The sequence below is a fragment of the Bubalus bubalis genome, chromosome 11 (genome assembly GCF_019923935.1).
Source record: "Bubalus bubalis isolate 160015118507 breed Murrah chromosome 11, NDDB_SH_1, whole genome shotgun sequence".
In the NCBI taxonomy this organism is placed as follows: domain Eukaryota; kingdom Metazoa; phylum Chordata; class Mammalia; order Artiodactyla; family Bovidae; genus Bubalus; species Bubalus bubalis.
This window is the reverse complement of record NC_059167.1, coordinates 44,086,957-44,101,789: the sequence shown is the minus strand read 5'-3', so window position 1 is coordinate 44,101,789 and position 14,833 is coordinate 44,086,957. Positions and strand designations below refer to the sequence as shown.

The 14,833-nt window shown below is 42.6% G+C and overlaps 1 long non-coding RNA gene across 1 annotated transcript in view; it reads right to left on the bottom strand.

The window, feature by feature from the left end:
* The window catches only part of LOC123328048, an 86,357-nt gene that overhangs the window by 10,903 nt on the left and 60,621 nt on the right, over positions 1–14,833 (bottom strand). The window contains exon 2 of the long non-coding RNA XR_006542777.1: positions 1,705–1,910. This is a non-coding gene — a long non-coding RNA (uncharacterized LOC123328048). The remainder of the gene's footprint in view (positions 1–1,704; positions 1,911–14,833) is intronic.

Below are 14,833 nucleotides of genomic sequence, written 5' to 3'. Positions count from 1 at the left end.
AGGCCAGCAGCTCAGAGACAGCAAATGGAGGGTGGGGATGAGGTTTGGAGTGAGAAACTGAGGTCTGAGAAGGGAATGTGATGAAGGAACATCTTTAACGGGACTTACAGGTGCCTGATTTTGCAAGTGGGGAAACAGATCCAGAGAGGGTACTTGCTGTTCTGGTAGGTGGCCCTCCTCGAACTAGAACCCAGGTTGCCCAACTTCTCTTCCAATGCTTTTAAAATAGGTCTTTAGCTCCTCCATGCTGTCTCCACCCTAGTCAAGTGACCACACAGAGTAGATTTGCCAGGACAGCAAGCAATTTCAACAGTCTTTGCTAAAACATTTCGATTTGTCAGAGCACAGGTCCAAGTCGGAGGTTTGGGTAATACACCACCCTCTCAATCGGAAGAAGAACCAAGAAGTGGACCCAGGCCTCACTCTCCTTGAAGATGTTCCTGCAACAAGCTGGGAGAAAGCCTTGCTATGCCCACATCTGCCAGTAGGGGGCACACACGGAGAAGTTTTATCAGCTGTGCAGTCTGGCCCCGGCCAGCAGAGGGGAGGGCCGCCTGCCTTGGTTTCCAGCCAGGGACCAGCAGTAAAAAGCCGGTATGATTGGTTTTACTGTCTAGCAAAATGAAAATACTCACAGATGCTCATTTGTTCTATAATTTCAGATTCCTTAGTGCTGAAGCTGACTAGCTCTAGACAGGGCACTTGAATATAAATCATCATCAGGATGCAAAAGAGCTATGGTCTTAAAGTTATTCTCACACTTGGTTTCTACATCTGAAAGCAGAGGGAACCATAGTGTCCCCCTGTGGCTGCTGAGGGGCACAGATTATCATTTGCTTATCACATAGTAAAGACTCACTGTGTACTATTGGCCAGCAGTTGAAAGGGATTTTACTTTATTAAAATATCCCTTAAGTAAATATTTATTGAGCACCTACTATGTATAAGACTTGGGGGGTAGGATAATGAATATCACACTTCATTCTTCATAAATATCACAATTATTATTTTTCATGCTTTAGCTATTTTTATATTTTTTTCCTAATAACAGCAATTCTATAATCTCTGGTTTCTTTTGCTGTCCTTGTTATAAAAAGTTCAACACTAAATCTGAAGGCCCAGCTTGGCTGCTCTTTTGTCCATTATGACCAGCAGATTCCTTTTTTTCTAGTTGCTTGTCATATTCTACTGATATTTATAGTTTACCAAGTCACTGTATACATCTTTGACCTGCCTTCTCATCCACAGCTATGGACTCCTGCCTTGCTGACAGGAAGCACTTGTCAGAGACTGGAACACTTCAGGGAAAGGAGGGTGACTGCCCAGAAAAAAAAAAAAAACACACACACACAAAACACACATATTTACAGGTAAGGAAATGACTAAATCGGCCTGAGGGCAAAGGGGATGAAGTGGAAACAGTAGTAATCAAAACAGCTCTGAGAAAGACAGGACTGGTGCTCTGGGGCAGAAATATGGGTGAAAATAAAGATCCCTCCCAGGGCAGCTGCCAGTGAGGGCAGAGAAGAAAAAGGAGAGGAGGTGGTGGAGGTGAGCCCTAAAAAGCACAGATTAGGGGAGAAGTGCTTTGTATCCATTTCAGGGATGAAGGAGGACAGGGAAGACAACTAGAAATAGGTTTCCCATCAAGGAATAAAGAAGAGCAGGGAGTAGAAATCACTGCCCAGGAGGGGAGAAACTTACCCAGTTACCTGAAGGGAGAAGTTCCTGGGGTCACTGGTTGCTGAGCTGATCTCAGGTCCCCTTGTGATTGTCAGATGGCCTCGGTCCTGATGTTCACACACCTCCATGAACCAGGATGGGTATAAGGAGCTAGTGAACACATGTGTTAAAACACTGCAGTGCTCAGCACACATCAAGGGAGCTGCAGATGGGCCAGCACACTTGACCTGAAAGAAGAAAAGGAAAAAAGAAAACATGCTGATTGTAGCAATGGCGAAGTAGCCTATGCAGCTGTTAAGAAAACATCTTGGCCAAACAATTCACAACTTTTCTTTTAAAAGCTAAGTAGACTCCACAAAATATGTACCTCCGTGTGCCAAAAGGTATGTGCTGGAACCATAAACTGGAAACTACCAAAATGTCTATCAATCAGAAAATGGAAAAAAAGATTGTATTTTCACACAGCAATGAGAATTAACAAACTGCAGCTATATACAATACAGATGGATCTCATAAACAGAATATTGAATGAAAGAAGCTAGACGCAAGAGAACGCAGACTATGACTGCTTTTACATAAGCATCAAAGGCAGGTTGCATTATAATGTTACCAGTTTGGGTGGTGGTCACCCTTGGGGTACTGAAGGACACTCTGCACCAGCCAGTTTCTGGGGTGCCTGTCATGTTCTGTTTCTTGATTGGCTGCTTACAAGCATATACATTCGCTTCGTGAAGATTCATTGAACTGTGCATATTTCTATAAGTTTTATGTTAGATTTCAACACAAAGTAAAAACAACAACACAAGCAGTTATGAGGGTCTTGACACTGGGTCCCAGGAAGGGCAGTGGGTCATACGGCACCCACCCCAGTGCCAAACGGGAGTAGAGAGCGACCAAGGAGTGAGGCATGACCACCAATTCCATAGCTGGCTTTATAGGGTAACTGGTCAACTCACTCACGTCAGGATGTGGTTAAAGAAACTAAGCAGTTCTGTGGCACCTTCATTTCCTGAGTGCTGGCTGAGTGTGACAGCAGAGCCAGCTGGCCTGGGTTTGAATTCCAGCTCCATCACATGACCCCACAGCACGACTCTGGGTCAGTGTCTTAAACACCCAGTGTCTCAGTTTCCTCATCTCTAAAATAGGGGTAGTGAGAGGTTTGACATTAAATTTGGATCCACATCCCACACAGAGTAAGTTGCAGGTAACAGTTTGTTTCTGTTTACATATGTGTGCCAGGCACTTTAATCCTCACATCCACACAGGGACTCAGGAAAGAAGTGATTTCAGTGAGGCCACATGCCCAGGAAATAAGAGAATAGAGATCTGAATCCCAGGCTTGCCTAGCTTTTCTGACAAAGAGGGAAAACTCTCTCCTAGAAACCAAGAAATGGAAAAGATAAACAAGAAAATCATTCAAGGGTGAGGAAACAAGTTAGACTTTGGAACCAGAGAAAAAGATTACTGGATGGCCTTCCAATGGGATGCTGGAGTCATCGCATTATCTGACTCTATGAGAGCTCTGTGCCTCCCATTGCCTTTTGAGCTATTTTGTTGTCGTTTAGTTGCTCAGTTGTGTCTGACTCTTTGCAACCCCTTGGACTATAGCCCTCCAGGCTCCTCTATCCATGAGATTTTCCAGGCAAGAATACTGGAGTGGGTTGCCACGCCCTTCTCCAGGGGACCTTCCCAACCCAAGGAGCAAACAAACATCCTACGTCTCCTGCATTATAGGTGGATTCTTTACCACTAAGCCACCTGAGAAGCCCCTCTGAAAATTGTAAATAAGGGATAGCAAAGACAAGTAAATAAATTCTGGAACCCCCTACAAACAATAATAAAGATCCAAATCCATAAATAAAATTATGTCAACATTCCTTTATACCATACAAACTTGTGGTCTTCTGACTTCTCCTTTGAAACAGTTATATCTTACCAGTGCCTCATTCAATTAGTGAGTTAAATAAAATCTTTGACATGTATTCATTCTGTGTTTGCATGAGAAGCATGATTTTGCTCTTTCAACACATGGGAAGAAGACAGGTTCAGATCTGTGGCCCTGGGGCTCCCTGAGGAAGGTCTAGTCTTTGCTCTACTGAAATCTGCTGGCAGGAGCCCAGGTGCCCCGCATGCTGCAGGCATGATGCCAAAGCCTCAGGTTTGGCCTGTGCTCTGCTTCCTGCCCAGGACTGGCAAGGACTGTGAAGGCTGGCTGGACCGTAGAAGGAACTCTGGCCAACCTGAAAGCAATTAACCATGAGCAGGGAAGGATGCTACAATAGCAAAGCCAGGGCTGTGGGCACCCAGTCTGCCTACTGCTTCAGGGGGCTGCAGAAAAGAAAAAAAAAAAAAAGAGTCTAAGCCAGCATCATTAAGACTAGATCTTTTTTTTAATGAATTTATTGATGTTAACTGGAGGCTAATTACTTTACAATATTGTAGTGGCTTTCACCATATATCAACACGAATCAGCCACCAGTGTACACGTGTCCCCCATCTTGAAACCCTCTCCCACTTCCCTCCCCATCCCATCATCCCCCAGGGTCATCCTAGTGCACCAGCCCTGAGCACCCTGTCTCATGCTTCGAACCTGGACTGGCAATCCATTTCACATATGGTAATATACATGTTTCAATGCTATTCTCTCAAACCATCCCACCCTCACCTTCTTCCACAGAGTCCAATAGTCTGTTCTTTACATCTCTGTCTCTTTTGCTGTCTCGAATATAAGGTCATCGTTACCATCATTCTAAATTCCATCAGTTCAGTTCAGTCGCTCAGTCATGTCTGACTCTTTGCGAACCCATGAATCGCAGCATGCCAGGCCTCCCTGTCCATCACCAACTCCCAGAGTTCACTCACACTCACCTCCATCGAGTCAGTGATGCCATCCAGCCATCTCATCCTCTGTCGTCCCCTTCTCCTTCTGCCCCCAATCCCTCCCAGCATCAGAGTCTTTTCCAATGAGCCAACTCTTCACATGAGGTGGCCAAAGTACTGGAGTTTCAGCTTTAGCATCATTCCTTCCAAAAAAATCCCAGGGCTGATCTCCTTCAGAATGGACTGGTTGGATCTCCTTGCAGTCCAAGGGACTCTCAAGAGTCTTCTCCAACACCACAGTTCAAAAGCATCAATTCTTCGGCGCTCAGCCTTCTCCACAGTCCAACTCTCATACCCATACGTGACCACAGGAAAAACCATAGCCTTGACTAGACGGACCTTTGTTGGCAAAGTAATGTCTCTGCTTTTGAATATGCTATCTAGGTTGGTCATAACTTTCCTTCCAAGGAGTAAGCATCCTTTAATTTCATGGCTGCAGTCACTATCTGCAGTGATTTTGGAGCCCCAAAAAATAAAGTCTGACACTGTTTCCACTGTTTCCCCATCTATTTCCCATGAAGTGATGGGACTGGATGCCATGATCTTCGTTTTCTGAATGTTGAGCTTTAAGCCAACTTTTTCACTCTCCACTTTTACTTTCATCAAGAGGCTTTTTAGTTCCTCTTCACTTTCTGCCATAAGGGTGGTGTCATCTGCATATCTGAGGTTATTGATATTTCTCCCGGCAATCTTGATTCCAGCTTGTGTTTCTTCCCGTCCAGCGTTTCTCATGATGTACTCGCATCTAAGTTAAATAAGCAGGGTGACAATATACAGCCTTGATGTACTCCTTTTCCTATTTGGAACCAGTCTGTTGTTCCATGTCCAGTTCTAACTGTTGCTTTGTGTTAATAAACTGTATTGGTGTTTTTCTTTCTGAATTACTTCACTCTGTATAATACGCTCCAGTTTCATCCACCTCATTAGAACTGATTCAAATGCATTCTTTTTAATAGCTGAGCAATATTCCATTGTGTATATGTACCACAGCTTTCTTATCCATTCGTCTGCCAATGGACATCTAGGTTGCTTCCATGTCCTAGCTATTGTAATACTGCGATGAATACTGGGGTACACGTATCTCTTACAATTCTGGTTTCCTCGGTGTGTACGCCCAGCAGTGGGATTGCTGGGTCATTTGGCAGTTCTTCCATGGCAGGCTTCCCTGGTGGCTCAGACAGTAAAGAGTTGGCCCACAATGCGGGAGACCCGAGTTCGATTCCTGGGTCGGGAAGATCCCCTGGAGAAGGAAATGGCAATCCACTCCAGCACTCTTGCCTGGAAAATCCCATGGACAGAGGAGCCTGATAGGCTACAGTCCATGGGGTCGCAAAGAGTCGGACACAACTGAGCAACTTCACTTTCACTTTCGTGGCAGTTCTATATCCAGTTTTTTAAGGAATCTCCACACTGTTCTCCATAGTGGCTTTACTAGTTTGCATTCCCACCAACAGTGTAAGAGGGTTCCCTTTTCTCCAGCACCCTCTCCAGCATTCATTGTTTGTAGACTTTTGGATAGCAGCCATTCTGACTGGCGTGAAATGGTACCTCATTGTGGTTTTGATTTGTATTTCTCTGATAATGAGTGATGTTGACCATCTTTTCATGTGCTTGTTAGCCATCTATATGTCTTCTTTGGGGAAATGTAGGTTTAGTCCTTTGGCCCATGTTTTGATTGGGTCGTTTATCTTTCTGGAGTTGAGCTGCATGAGCTGCTTGTATATTTTGGGGATTAATTATTTGTCAGTTGCTTTGTTTGCTATTATTTTCTCCCATTCTGAAGGCTGTCTTTTCACCTTACTGATAGTTTCCTTCATTGTGCAAAAGCTGTTAAGTTTAATTAGGTCCCATTTGTTTATTTTTGCTTTTATTTCCATTACTCTGGGAGGTGGGTCATAGAGGATCCTGCTGTGATGTATGTCAGAGACTGTTTTACCTATGTTTTCCTCTAGGAGTTTTATAGTTTCTGGTCTTACATGTAGATCTTTAATCCATTTTGAGTTTATTTTTGTGTATGGTGTTAGAAAGTGTTCTAGTTTCATTCTTTTACAAGTGGTTGACCAGTTTCCCCAGCACCACTTGTTAAAGAGATTGTCTTTTCTCCATTGTATACTCTTGCCTCCTTTGTCAAAGATAAGGTGTGTGGATTTATCTCTGGGCTTTCTATTTTGTTCCATTGATCTATATTTCTGACTTTGTAACACTGGATCTTGAAGGGCTGGAGTTTAATTTCTTTCTCTGCCCATTTCTCTTGAGTTTTATTTCCCCAAATCATTGTTTAATCACTAAGTTGTGTTAGCCTCTTTTGCGACCCCATTGACAAGACCCTCACAAGGTTCCTCTGTCCATGGGATTTCTCAGACAAGAATACTGGATTTGGTTGTCATTTCCTCCTCCAGGGGATCTTCCCAACCCAGGGATTGAACCTGTGTCTCTTGCATCAGCTGGTGGTTTCTTTATCACTGAGCCACCAGGGAAGCTCCAGGTGAAATACAACTCAGTCTGAAAGCAAGTCAGGTTCATGTTAATCTATCAAAGAAAGGTAAATATTTCACAGTTTTTAACCACATGTACAAAGGTGAATTAAAATATTCTTTTAAGAGGAAAAAGTAGCTCAGGGTGGGAATAGTAATGACTGGCATTTGCTTTCTGCCAGACATAATCCCTAGGGCTTAGCATTTTTTCCTTTCAAGACAACCTCATATTTACAAAACAGAAAGAGACTCACAGACTTAGAAAACAAACTCATGGTTGCTGAGGGAGAACAGATAGTTAAGCACTTTGGGAAGGTCATGTACACACGGCTATATTTAAAATGGATAACCAACACAGACCTACTGTATAGCACATGGAATTCTGCTCAGTGTTATGTGCCAGCCTGGATGGGAGGGAGGTTTGGGGGAGAACGAATATATGTATGCCTGAGTCTCTTCACTGTTCACCTGATACTATCCACAATACTGTTAATTGGCTATACCCCAATACAAAATATATTTTTAAAGTTACCAAAAAAAGAATAATGCAAAACAAACAAACAACCAAAAAAAGACAACCTCATGAGGTGGGAAGAGTTATCTGCCCTTTCTGTTGGAAAGTGAAGTGAATCTGGGATTCCACCCAGCACTAAGACAATCACCCTCATTGAGTGAGTTCTCAATCACAGAGCACCCTGGAAGGACCTAGATTGTGGAGGTCTGCATCTAGACTCGGAGAAGGCAATGGCACCCCACTCCAGAACTCTTGCCTGGAAAATCCCATGGATGGAGGAGCCTGGTAGGCTGCAGTCCATTGGGTCGCTAAGAGTCGGACACGACTGAGCGACTTCACTTTCACTTTTCACTTTCATTCATTGGAGAAGGAAATGGCAACCCACTCCAGTGTTCTTGCCTGGAGAATCCCAGGGACAGGGGAGCCTGGTGGGCTGCCGTCCATGGGATCGCACAGAGTCGGACAGGACTGAAGCGACTTAGCAGCAGCAGCAGCATCTAGACTGGTGGCTCTGAGGTGCTAGCAGGACCTCCAGGTGGTGCTGTCCAGTCAGAAGTTGAAAATGTAGAACTGCTAAGGAGAGGTCGGATAATTTTTCCATTCAACAAATTGTTTATTGTGAATCTATTTTGTGTCAGGCAGTTTCAGACTGACTAAAAGAGGCAAAATTCCCTATTCTCATAGAGCTAAAATTCCAGTTAATAAGTGAAATATATAGTAAGGTTAGGCAGGGATAAGTTTCATGGAGTAAATCAAAGAAGAGAGAATGAATTTGGAGAATTAGGGAACGGGGGTGGGGGGGATGCAAATGGACTTCCCAGGTGGCGCTAGTGGTAAAGAACCTGCCTGCCAATGCGAGAGACATAGGAGATGTGAGTTTGATCCCTGGGTCGGGAAGATGCCCTGGAGAAGGAAGTGGCAATCCACTGCAGTATTCTTGCCTGGGAAATCCCATGGACAGAGGAGCCTGGAGGGCTATAGTCCATGGGTCGCAAAGAATTGGACAGAACTGAAGTGACTGAGCATGCAAGCACTCACAATGATGCAGATATACTGAGTATGGTCAGAGAAGACCTCAGTCAGAGGGCATCCAGGTAAAACCTGAAGTGAGGTAATAAGCCATGCAGCCATCCAGGGAAGAACATTCTGGATGAAGGGGAAAGCAATGCAAAGACTCATGGTAAGAAGGTACTTGGCATATTTGAGGAACAACAGGAGGCCATGTGGCTGGATGAGAGTCCACAGAGGACAAGTATGTCAAAGACGAAGCTGGAGAGGGGCAGGAGGTGCAGATTATATACAGCCTTTCACACTCAGGGCAATGGGGAAGGTTCTGAGCAGAAGTTCCAAATGATCCAGCATATTTGAAAAGAACCACTCTGGCCACTTCATGGATGATGAAATGTAGTGTGATGAGAGAGAAACAGGGAGGTGACTTAGGAGCCAAATCAGTAGTAGCCAAATTCAGTATCCAATTTCAGACAAAAAGTGATTGGAACAGAGTGGTTACTGGATATGGTGAGAGGTGCTCAGATTCTGGATACATCTTAATATAATGGGATCTGGGGAGTCTTCAGAAGACTTTGAAACCATTCTTTAAGGATCTTCCTGAGAGCCCCAACCCTGAAAACCTTTTTTGGGGAGCTGGACCTAGGATGGCAGAGGAATAGGACAGGGAGACCACATTCTCCCCCACAGATCCATCAAAAGATCATTTGAATGCTGAGCAGCTTCCACAGAACAATGCCTGAACACTGGCGGAGGATACCAGGCACCCAGAAAGGCAGCCCATTCTCTTTGAAAGGAGGTAGGACAAAATATAAAAGACAAATGAGAGACAAAAGAGTTAGGGATGGAGACCCACCCTGGGGAGGGAGTTGTGAAGGAGAAGTTTTCCAAACAGCAGGAAACTCTGTCACCAGTGGGTCTGTTGGGAGTTTTGGAATCTCAGAGGGCAACATAACTGGGAGGAAAGAAAAAAAAAAAAAAAAACCCACAGAAAAAGCACCTAACCACAACTTCCAACAGAGCCTTGGATCTGCCACCATTGAGCAGAGGCTGGACAGGGAAGTGTGGGTTGCATGCTTAAGGTAAGGACCAGGCCTGAATGCCCTGAGGACAATCTGAGGGAGCTAACAGTGAGATAGCAACCCAAACTGTGGGATAGCCAGAGAGAGAAAAAAGAGAGAGAGAGAACTTTCCTGCGAAAAGCTCTAACCTAAGGCACAGCCTGGCCCACTCACAGAACAAAGGACTGAACGAATTCCAAAGGAGAGCTAGCTGGCTGCAGACTGGCCCCCTCCCCCAACTGGAGGCAGAGAGGCAGGTGGGCAACAGCCAGAGCCAGAAGGCAAAGGGCAATCTCGGCCCCAGAGATGGCTCCTCCACCAAACTGTGAGCAGGCTCCCAGTTGCTAACCAAGTCTTCCTGGGATCCTGGATGGTTGACATCTGCCAGGAGGGTTGCAGCCTGAGATCAGCTCGCCAGAGGAGACACACGGCACACCTGAGATGGCTCTCTTGCAGCATACCCAGGAAACCAAAGAGCCAGGACTGGGGAGGTGATTAAGATGCATGGTCCACCTGGGACAGTGCACTTGCCAAGCACCTGCTTGCCTGAGCTGCTTGGACCTGGGAAGGGAACAAAATGCATGCCCAACTGAGTCTGTGCCTTTGTGGAGTACCCAAGAACCTGAACCTGACTGAGCAGCTTAGACCTGGGAAGTGCACAAAATGCAGGGCCCGCTTTGGACAGCACCCCTGCAGAGCAACCTGGAGCCTGAGCAGTGTAGCCCAGGAAAGCACACGCAGCCTATGAGCTGGGGCAAGCCCAGTATGGTCCATACACTGTGAGCACTCCCCACACACACCAGTGATATTTGCTTGCAGTGTTCCTCCTTCCCCACAACACAACTGAACAAGTGAGCCTAAATAAGTGACCACCTTCACCCCCTTATGTCAGGGAGGAAATTAGACACTGAAGAGACTTGCAAACAGAGGAAGCCAAAATAAACAAAGAAGGGGAGACTGCTCTGGAAATGCCAGGTACAACAGATTAAAATCCTGTAGTTAACATTGACTAAGCATTGAAAGGGGCCAATAGACCTTGAGAAGAAGTATAAGCTGGAACAATAAACTATCTGAAACTGAACTGACCCCACACTGGCCTCAACAGCTCCAGAGAAATTTCTAGCTATATTTTTATTGTTATCATTTTTAAAATTTTTTATTTTTAATTTTTAAGTTCCTTATTATTCCTTTTATTTTCATTTTCATAACCTACAATTACCTTGCAAAAAAAGAGACCCTATTTTAAAGTAAATTTCATATATATTTTTTAATAATTTTGTGATTGATTTTGTTTTGCATTTTTAATATTACATTTTTGAGAGTCTAACCTCTACTCTAGATTTTTAATCTTTGCTTTTTGGTATTTGTTATCAATTTTGTACCTTTAAGAATCTAATCTTCAGTACCCATTTTTACTCAGGGGTGTGATTAATGGCTTGATTGCTCTCTCCCCTTTGGACTCTCCCTTTTCTCCCCCAGGTTACCTCTATCTCCTCCCTCCCCTTCTATTCTCTATTTAACTCTGTGAATCTCTCTGGGTGTCCCAGGCTGTGGAGAACACTTAGGAAGCTGATTACTGGCTAGATTGGTCTCTCCCTTTTTGATTCCGCCTCTTCTCTTCCTGGTCATCTCTCTCCCTCCTCCCTCTTCTCTTCTCCATGTAACTCTGTGAACCTCTCTCTGTGTCCCTCACTGTGGGGAATCTTTTCACCATTAACCTAGATGTTTTATCATCTGTGCTGTATGGATAGAGAAGTCTTGAGGCTACTGTAAGAATAAGACTGAAACCCAGAGGCAAGAGGCTTAAATCCAAAACTTGGGAACACCAGAAAACTCCTGACTCCAGGGAACATTAATCAACAAGAGCTTATCCAAAAGCCTCCATATCTACATTGAAACCAAGCTCCACTCAAGAGCCAACAAGTTCCAGAGCAAGACATACTACACTAATTCTCCAGCAACACAGGAACACAGCCTAAGCATTAAAATATAGGCAGCCCAAAGTCACACCAAACCCATAGACACCCCAAAACTCACTACTAGACACTTTATTGCACTCCAGAGAGAACATTTTCAGCTCCACCCACCAGAACACAGACACAAGCTTCCCTAACCAGGAAATCTTGACAAGCCACTAGTCTAACCCACCCACAGGGAGGAACCTCCACAATAAAGGGGAACCACAAACTTCCAGCCTTCGGAAAGTCCACCCAAATAGAGCAATCTAAACAAAATGAAAAGGTAGAGAAATATTCAGAGGTAAAGGAACATAATAAATGCCCACCAAACCAAACAAAAGAGGAAGAGATAGGGAGTTTACCTGAAAAATAATTCAGAATAATAATAATAAAGATGATCCAAAATCTTGAAAACAAAATTGAGTTACAGATAAATAAATAGACTAGAGACAAGAATTGAGAAGATGCAAGAAATACTTAGCAAGGACCTAGAAGAAATAAAAAAGAATCAGTAATGAATAATGCAATAACTGAGATCAAAAGCACTGTGGAGGGAACCAACAATAGATTAACTGAGGCAGAAGATAGGATAAGTGAGGTGGAAGATAGAATGGTGGAAATAAATGAAGCAGAGTAGGAAAAAGAAAAAAGAATTGAATCATCCAAACAACCTCAGAGACCTCTAGGACAATATTAAATGCCCCAACATTTGAATCATAGGCGTCCCAGAAGAAGACAAAAAGAAAGGTCATGAAAAAAATACTTGAGGAGATAATAGTTGAAAACTTCCCTAAAATGGGGAAGGAAATAGCCACCCAAGTCCAAGAAATCCAGAGAATCTCAAACAGGATAAACCCAAGGTGAAACACCCCAATACACATATTAATCAAATTAATGAAAATCAAACACAAAGAGCAAATATTAAAAGCAGCAACGGAAAACCAACAAATAACACACAGGGGGATCCCCAAAAGGATAACAGCTGATCTTTCAATAGAAATTCTTCAGGCCAGAAGGGAATGGCAGTGACGAAAGGGATGAAAGAGAAAAACCTACAACTCAGATTACTGTACCCAGCAAGGATCTCATTCAAATATGAAGGAGAAATCAAAAGCTTTACAGACAAACAAAAGCTGAGAGAATTCAGCACCACCAAGCCAGCTCTTCAACAAATGCTAAAGGATTTCTCTAGACAGGAAACACAGAAAAAGTTTATAAACTCAAACGTAAAACAACAGAGTAAATCGCAATGGGATCATATTTATCAATAATTACCTTAAGTGTAAATGGGTTGAATGCCCCAACCAAAAGACAAAGACTGGCTGAATGGATACAAATACAAGACCTCTCTATATGCTGTCTACATGAGACCCACCTCAAAACAAGGGACACATACAGATTGAAAGTGAAGGGCTGGAAAAAGATATTTCATGCAAATGGGGAACAAAAGAAAGCAGGAGTAGCAATACTCATATCAGATAAAATAGACTTTGAAATAAAGGCCATGAAAAGAGACAAAGAAGGACATTATATAATGATCAAAGGATCAATCCAAGAAGAAGATAAAACAATTATAAATCTATATGCACCCAACATAGGAGCACCACAATATGTAAGGCAAATGCTAACATATATGAAAGGGGAAATTAACAATAACACAATAATAGTGGGAGACTTTAATACCCCACTCACACCTATGGATAGATCAACCAAACAGAAAATTATCAAGGAAATACAAACTTTAAATGATAGAATGGACCAGTTACACCTAATTGATATCTATAGACATTTCACCCCAAAACAATGAATTTTACCTTTTTCTCAAGTGCACACGGAACATTCTCCAGGATAGATCACATCCTGGGCCATAAATCTAGCCTTGGTAAATTCAAAAGAATTGAAATCATTTCAAGCATATTTTCTGATCACAATGCAGTAAAATTAGATGTCAACTACAGGAAAAATCTATTAAAAATACAAACATATGGAGGCTAAACAACATGCTTTGATTAACAAATCACAGAAGAAATTTAAAAAAATCAAAATATGCATAGAAACAAATGAAAATGAAAACACAACAACCCAAAACCTATGGGATTGAGTAAAAGAAGTGCTAAGGGGAAGGTTCATGGCAATACAAGCTTACCTCAAGAAACAAGAGACAAATCAAATAAATAACCTAACTTTACACCTAAAGCAACTAGAAAAGGAAGAAATGAAGAACCCCAGGGTTAGTAGGAAGAAAGAAATCATAAAAATTAGGGCAGAAATAAATGAAAAAGAAACAAAGGAGATTATAGCAAAAATCAGCAAAACTAAAAGCTGGTTCTTTGAGAAGATAAATAAAATAGACAAACCATTAGCCAGACTCATCAGGAAAAAAAGGGAGAAGAATCAAATCAAAAAAATTAGAAATGAAAATGGAGAAATCACAACAGACTACACTGAAATACAAAGGATCATAAGAGACTACTATCAGCAACTATATGACAATAAAATGGACAACTTGGAAGAAATGGATGAATTCTTAGAAAAGTATAACCTTCCAAAACTGAACCAGGAAGAAATAGGAAATATTAATAGACCCATCAAAAGCATGGAAATCGAAACTGTAATAAAAAATCTTCCAACAAGCAAAAGCCCAGGACCAGATGGCTCCACAGGTGAATTCTACCAAAAATTTAGAGAAGAGCTAACACCTATCCTACTCAAACTCTTCCAGAAAATTGCAGAGGAAGGTAAACTGCCAAACTTATTCTATGAGGCCACCATCACCCTAAAACCAAAACCAGACAAAGATGCTACCAAAAAAGAAAACTATAGGCCAATATCACTGATGAACATAGATGCAAAGATCCTCAACAAAATTCTAGCAAACAGAATCCAATAACATATTAAAAAGATCATACATCATGACCAAGTGGGCTTTATCCCAGGGATGCAAGGATTCTTCAATATCCGCAAACCAATCAATGTCATACACCATATTAACAAATTGAAAGATTAAAAACCATATGATTATCTCAATAGATGCAGAGTAAGCCTTTGACAAAATTCAACATCCATTTATGATTAAAACTCTCCAGAAAGCAGGCATAGAAGGAACATACCTCAACAGAATAAAAGCCATATATGATAAACCCACAGCAAACATTATCCTCAATGGTGAAAAATTGAAAGCATTTCCCCTAAAGTCAGGAACAAGACAAGGGTGCCCACTCTCACCACTACTATTCAACATAGTTTTGAAAGTTT